Source organism: Spermophilus citellus (genome assembly GCF_964194105.1).
Source record: "Spermophilus citellus genome assembly, chromosome: 3".
NCBI classification, from domain to species: Eukaryota; Metazoa; Chordata; class Mammalia; order Rodentia; family Sciuridae; genus Spermophilus; species Spermophilus citellus.
This window is the reverse complement of record NC_138184.1, coordinates 148,881,268-148,887,884: the sequence shown is the minus strand read 5'-3', so window position 1 is coordinate 148,887,884 and position 6,617 is coordinate 148,881,268.

The following is a 6,617-nucleotide window of genomic DNA, read 5'->3' as shown; positions in this document are numbered from 1 at the left end:
AATGCATTGCTCCACCCACATGGGTGAGAGAAAAATGCAGGACCTACTAAGCCATGCTAAGATAAAGATTTAAAATGAAATTCCAAGATCCAGCAGATTGTTGCTACCTGTAAGGCCTGTGAGCTGAGGAATGCGGGCCACAGCACAATCAACCCTGGGAATCGGGTAAGAGGAGACAGAACAGGAGCCTATTGGGAAGTAGACTTCACTGAGGTAAAACCTGGCAAATATGGATATAAGTACCTTTTAGTTTTTATAGATACTTTTTCAGGATGGTAGAAGGATTTCCAACTAAGCGTGAGACAGCTCAAGTAGTAGTTAAAAAGTTGCTGGAAGACATCTTACCCAAGTACGGCTTCCCAGTCTTGGTAGGGTCGGATAATGGACCGGCCTTTATGTTTAAGGTAAGTCAGGGACTTGTGTCTATTCTTGGGGCAGATTGGAAATTGCATTGTGCTTACAGACCCCAAAGTTCAGGACAAGTAGAGAGAATGAATAGAACCCTAAAAGAGACCCTAACCAAATTGACCATGGAGACTGGCGGAGACTGGGTAGCCCACCTTCCCTATGCTCTGTATAGGGTATGGAATTCCCCTTATAAGTTAGGAGCCACTCCCTTTGAAATTATGTTTGGCATACCCCCTCCCATAGTCCCCTGCTTGTCTGAGCACCTGCTTGTAGAATTTGATGACTCTGACTTCTTACATTCCCTAAAAGCCCAGCAACAAGCCCACCAGGACGAGTGGTCCCACCTCAAAGCTCTGTATGAAACAAGACCCCCTCCTCAGCCACACAGCTTCCGTTCCGGAGACTGGGTCTACATAAAGAGACATCAACAGGAATCACTGCAACCTCACTGGAAGGGACCATACAGTGGTGATCCTCACAACGCCCACCGCTCTCAAGGTCAACGGGATTGCCACCTGGATCCACTACTCTCATGCAAAGCCAGCGGACTTGTTCTCTGTGAGGAGCGACTTCATTCTGGATTCGAATTCCAAGTGGCAAGTTACTCGTCATAAGGACAATTTTCTTAATTGTTTAAACCCTAGTTAGGATGCTATTATTAGTCTGGCTGCTTATTCTTGCTTGCATTAGTACCATTCTTTGTAATAACCCCCATTTTCCATATAAGTGGACCTGGGTAATCCAGAATCCAGCAATTGGACATAACATAGTCTTGGCAACTCAGGAAGGACCCCAGATATGGTTCCCGGACTTACAGTTCGATCTTTGCCAGTTGGCTGAGGGGTCGTGGAAACAAACAAAACAAAAAGGCTCTGACACACCCATCCATTATATGAGAAAGAGGTACCTGAGCTCTGATGGCTTAAACGGTCCTCCCTGTAAAATGGATACCTGGTACATATGCCCCGGAGAGTCCCGCCCCCCAGAATGCGGGAGTTCTGCAGAATATTATTGCAAGCAATGGGGATGTGAGACTAGTGTGGGAGGGTCTAGAGCCTGGAAGGTTGCCAAAGATGACTTAGTAAAATACTCCAGACCACATAATCAGAACTCCTGGATACAAGCCAGATTCACCCCAAAGGGAAAAGAGGCACAAGGATGGGAACAAGGAAAATCTTGGGGAATAAGACTTTACTGGATAGGAAGCAGTGATGAAGGACTCATTTTTACTCTCAAGGTTTTAAAGACCCAAATTGTACCCGCTGTGGTGGGACCTAACAAAGCCCTGGCCCCACCACCATCAGCTAACACCCCCATTATGCCTGAAAGTACCCAAGTACCTAAGACTATCCAGAGGATCCCTGAGGAAAGGGACCTAAACTCTCCACCTGAACTGCCCAACCTACTTGTGCCTGGCATTTCAGAGGAGAACGCCTTGGGAGCTCCCTTGTGGAAACTACTGCTAAAAACTTATGATGTTGTAAACAAAACCCAACCCCAGATGACAGAGTCCTGTTGGATGTGTTATGATATGCAACTCCCCTTTTATGAGGGGATAGCTCTCCCAGGAAGTTATACACTGACTAGCAAAGTACAGGACTGCCGATGGGAACCAGTGGAATCTGGACTTACCTTGGAGAAGGTTATTGGAAAAGGCAGCTGTGTGGGAAACCCACCACCCTCTCTGCAGCATTTATGCAATCAGACTTCCCCTATACCCACCCAAATGACTTATCTATTACCATCAGAAAACAGTTGGTGGGCATGTGACACAGGCCTTACCCCCTGTGCTCACACAGCCATGCTCAACCGTACCCACGGATTTTGTGTTATGGTTCAACTTGTACCCAGATTAATTTACCACACTGAAGAAGAAGTGATATTCAGGTTAGAAAATAAGGAATTACAAAGGAAGGTAAAGGGAGAAGTAGCTGTAGCCATATTAACCATAGGAGCCCTGTTAGGAGCAGTAGGAGTGGGGACTGGAACATCGGCCCTGATTGAACAGCGCTCCTATTTTTCTAGTCTGAGGGAAGCCATAGATGAGGACATCCAAGAACTACAGAGACAGGTAAAACATTTGGAGGAATTACATGCATCCCTTGCAGAAATTGTGCTTCAAAATCGAAGGGGCTTAGATTTAGTCTTTTTACAACAAGGAGGACTTTGTGCAGCACTAGGAGAAGAATGTTGTTTTTACGTTAACCATTCTGGGGTAATCAGACAATCAATAGCCAAAGTACAGGAAGGATTGGAGAAGCAGAGGAAAGAGAGAGAGCGACAGAAGGGATGGTTTGAATCATGGTTTGATTATTCCCCCTGGCTCACAACTTTACTTTCAGCTTTGGTTGGACCCTTACTTGTAATTATGCTTGCCTTAATAGTAGGACCCTGTATTATAAATAAGTTTGCAGCCTTTGGAAAGGAACGAATCAATACAGTCCAGTTAATGGTGTTACAAGCCCAGTACCAGTCCCTGGACAAAAGTAGTAGGGTCGAACCCTATGAGCTTACTCAGAGGAATCCATGATTGGCTTCCAAGGTACTCAAAAAGAAATATGGGAATGAAAGACCTAAGCAACCTCATTTTACTTGGGGCCTCATTTTGCTCTGAGACTTAACCCCTGACCTACTGCAGTCCTAAAGTCAGGAAATACCACAGAAAGCTCTGCACAAACAGTTCTCAGAAGCCACAGATGGTGATTGCCTAAGATAGGCCAGATGTCGAAATATCTGAAATTCCAGATGGCCCCCACCTAGGTGCAGTGACCAATATGTAAACCAGAAGCCCTGCATCTTGGCACGTACCCCCCTTGCGACACTGTCATGGTTTAAAACAATCATTTTTAAGTGTGTCAACCCCTTGAACTAACCAATAATCCTTTCCAGATTCTTTCCCTCCACTTGATACGCTAACCATGTTTTAGAGTTGTTGTTTGATTTTCCCGCGGTGTGTGATGATTTGCTAAGAGATGCTATGATGTATGTGAAGTACCTGCCTTCCCCAAAGAGTGTATAAAACTGCTGCAAACCCTGGGCTTGGGGCCTTTCAGTGTCACCAGTTGCTGTGTGCGCAGAGGACTGAAGTAGCTCACAATAAATGCCTCTTTGCTGCTTACATTGATCTTGGTCTCTGGTGGTCTTTTGGGGGCCCCAAACTTGAACATATCACTAGTTCATGATAGATTGGCTCTGTTGTTTGGGGTATGTGGCAAGATAGCTCATTATGGCAGTAGTCTTATAAGACTAATAAGTCTTATAAGATAAGTCTTGTGTTTGACATGTGTTCCTCAGCTCTGAGAGACTCTTACTACCCTTTTTGAAAGAGGAAAGAACTGCAGTGATGTAACCTGTGTTCTAGGCACCTTTTGTTCAGCCACAAATCTTGACCCAAAGCACACGAACAGATTGAATCCCCTATCTGTCAAATAGCCCAGTGACACAGGAACCTCCAATGGGAGTTCTTTGTTTTACCATTGTTTTAGGTGTTGGGATTCCTGTTGAACCAAACTGGGTTAACCGTTCAGTTTGATGCAGGCTGAGACCTGGCATGTCAAGGAAGCAGCCCTGAGCCAGTGTCTATTTAAGGATTTGGAAACTGAGCAAGTGCCCAGGACTAGAAACTTCTCAACCCTAGGCTCTCAGCCTCAGGGTAAAAAAGTTTCATGCTTCTTTTAATTTTAAATCTGTGAAAAGTTTATTTCCGTTTTTTAGGAGAATACTGTATCCAAGTAATGTTTCTTTTCTAAACTTGATACTATTACATGCTAATGTAACAAAGAGATAAAGTTGGAAAGATGGCAACTGCTAAAGTTAAATTGATTCCCAGATTTTAAGGAACTTAAAATCTTTGGAATTGTCAGGAATTTGGAGACCATAGCTTTGTATTTTATCTATTCATCAAAGGAAGCTGATAGCCACAATACAGGACACTCTTTAAACAACAAAGCTATATCTGGATGATGATGATGATGATGATGATGATGATGATGATGTTTGCACCTGGGATTGAACTCAGGGGCACATCCCCAACCCTATTTTGTATTTAGAGACAGGGTCTCACTGACTTGCTTAGTGATTCTCACTTTTGCTGAGGCTGGCTTTGAACTCTCATCCTCCTGCCTCAGCCTCCCAAACCACTGGGATTACAGGTATGCGCCATTGCACCCAGTTGATATTAACATTAACCTTGTTGTCACTTTTTTGCCAGGCTCAGTGGTGCTCAAGATCCTGAGGAACATAAGGTATGGACCAAATGGAAACAATTTGGCTTGAGTTCATAGTGGAATAGAATTCTTGGCCAAGGATGAGAACTCTAACCTGATTGGATATGCTTCTGCTCTGATGGGTTAAAGGATTTACCTGAGGCCAACTTGGTATGCGGGAATTTAGTAAATGCAGTCACACCATTCCTTTTAAAATTCTGCTTTACACAGAAGAGGGCGAAAGCCTCTAGTAAATGGATTAATGCTTCAACAAGCCAAGAGATAGGATTTTGAGTTTAAAATTCTGGGTTTTTTTTTTTTGTGTGTGTGTGTGTGTGTGTGTGTGTCTACACTAAAACGTTTGTGTCAACAATGGGGATTCTGTTTCTTATTTCTTCAGTTTTTATAAACATAGTCTAAGGGTTCTGGGGATATAAGTCAGTATGTAGAATGCTCGCCTTGCATGCATAAGGCCATGGGTTCGATCCCCAGCGCCACACACACACACACACACACACACACAAAAGAACATAGTATAGATACTACTGTATTATTTTATTGATTAGTAATTGCTGACCTAATAATCTACTGTATTTCTTTTACAGGTCTGATGCAGGAAAGAATCATTAAAGCCGTTCAAGTAATAAGGTATATGGCTGTATGGAATAGAGGTTTTGATGTCTTTGTCCCTTTCTTTGTAGTCACAAGGGTGAATTTTGAGACAGTCCTAATTACATATATGAGCATATCTGTGAATTATACCTCTGCCCTGTAGCTGAGTTGGACTCTTAGAGAATTTCTGTAGAACTCAGTTCCACATTTAGATTTTCTATTAATAAGGCTAGTTTGAAACTTGACACAGAATTAACATTAAAGATTGTCTTTATTGTTGGTTCATATACTCTACAAAGATGACCAAGGCTGGTTCATTAAGATCAGAGCCAGGAGGGGTGGTTCACACCTGTAATCCCAGTAGCTCAGGAGGCTGAGGCAGGAGAATCACAAGTTCAAAGCCAGCCAGCCTCAGCAACTTAGTGAGGCCCTGTCTCTAAATAAAATATTTTAAAAGGGCTGGAGTTGTGACTCAGTGGTTAAGCACTCCTGGGTTCAACCCATGGTACCAAAAAAGAAAAAAAAAGATCAGTTAGAATATTTCTAAATTAACTAGCTATTTTACAACTATCTTAAGAAATTGTTGAATGCTTTAATTTATAAAAGTCATTATAAAATTATTCTTACTATTCCAGATAATCATGTACACTCAATTAGTAGAGGCATAAATATGGCAGGACTAGAGTTAAATTCTAAGATTTACCTCTTACCTGAGCAAGATGTCTGTATATCATAGCAAAATTTGAAACTGTCCTCATTGTTGGTTTACTAAAGAAAACTTTTCACTTTCAAAAACTTGGCTCGTGTGTTTTGTATGCTTCCATCTTTTTCACAGTCAATTATTTTAGTGATTAGATCTGACCCTCTTGACAGAAAACAGATCAATTGATTCTAAGAACAGGAAGGGGTTGATTGTAAAGGGTTAGGAGGGTATTTTCGAAGTGATTTTTACATCTTGTTCAACATCTTGATTATGGTGGTGATTGCATGATTATGTGTTTGTCAAATATCACACTTAACAGGATGAATTTTACTGAATATAAATTCATACTAAAATAAGCATGACTTTTAAAACATCCTTTCTGTTTTCTTAATAACATTTCCAAAGCAATCTATGGGAGAGTGGTTTGGGATCACCATTTAACATGATTTTATTGAGACATTAAGAGCGACAAAAATGCATGAAGATCATTTTTAGGGTATAAGTGACTCATGCACATGATAAATATCAGAGAAAAGTAAGATATTGACACACCCATCCAAGATATGAACTTTACTTTTATGGATGATTGAGGCAGCGGCATATACTACTCTACCTGCTCAACAGCTGCACTTTGAATCTCAACTATGCCATGGCACTTTCACCAATTTGAAAATCCATATAGTCACAAC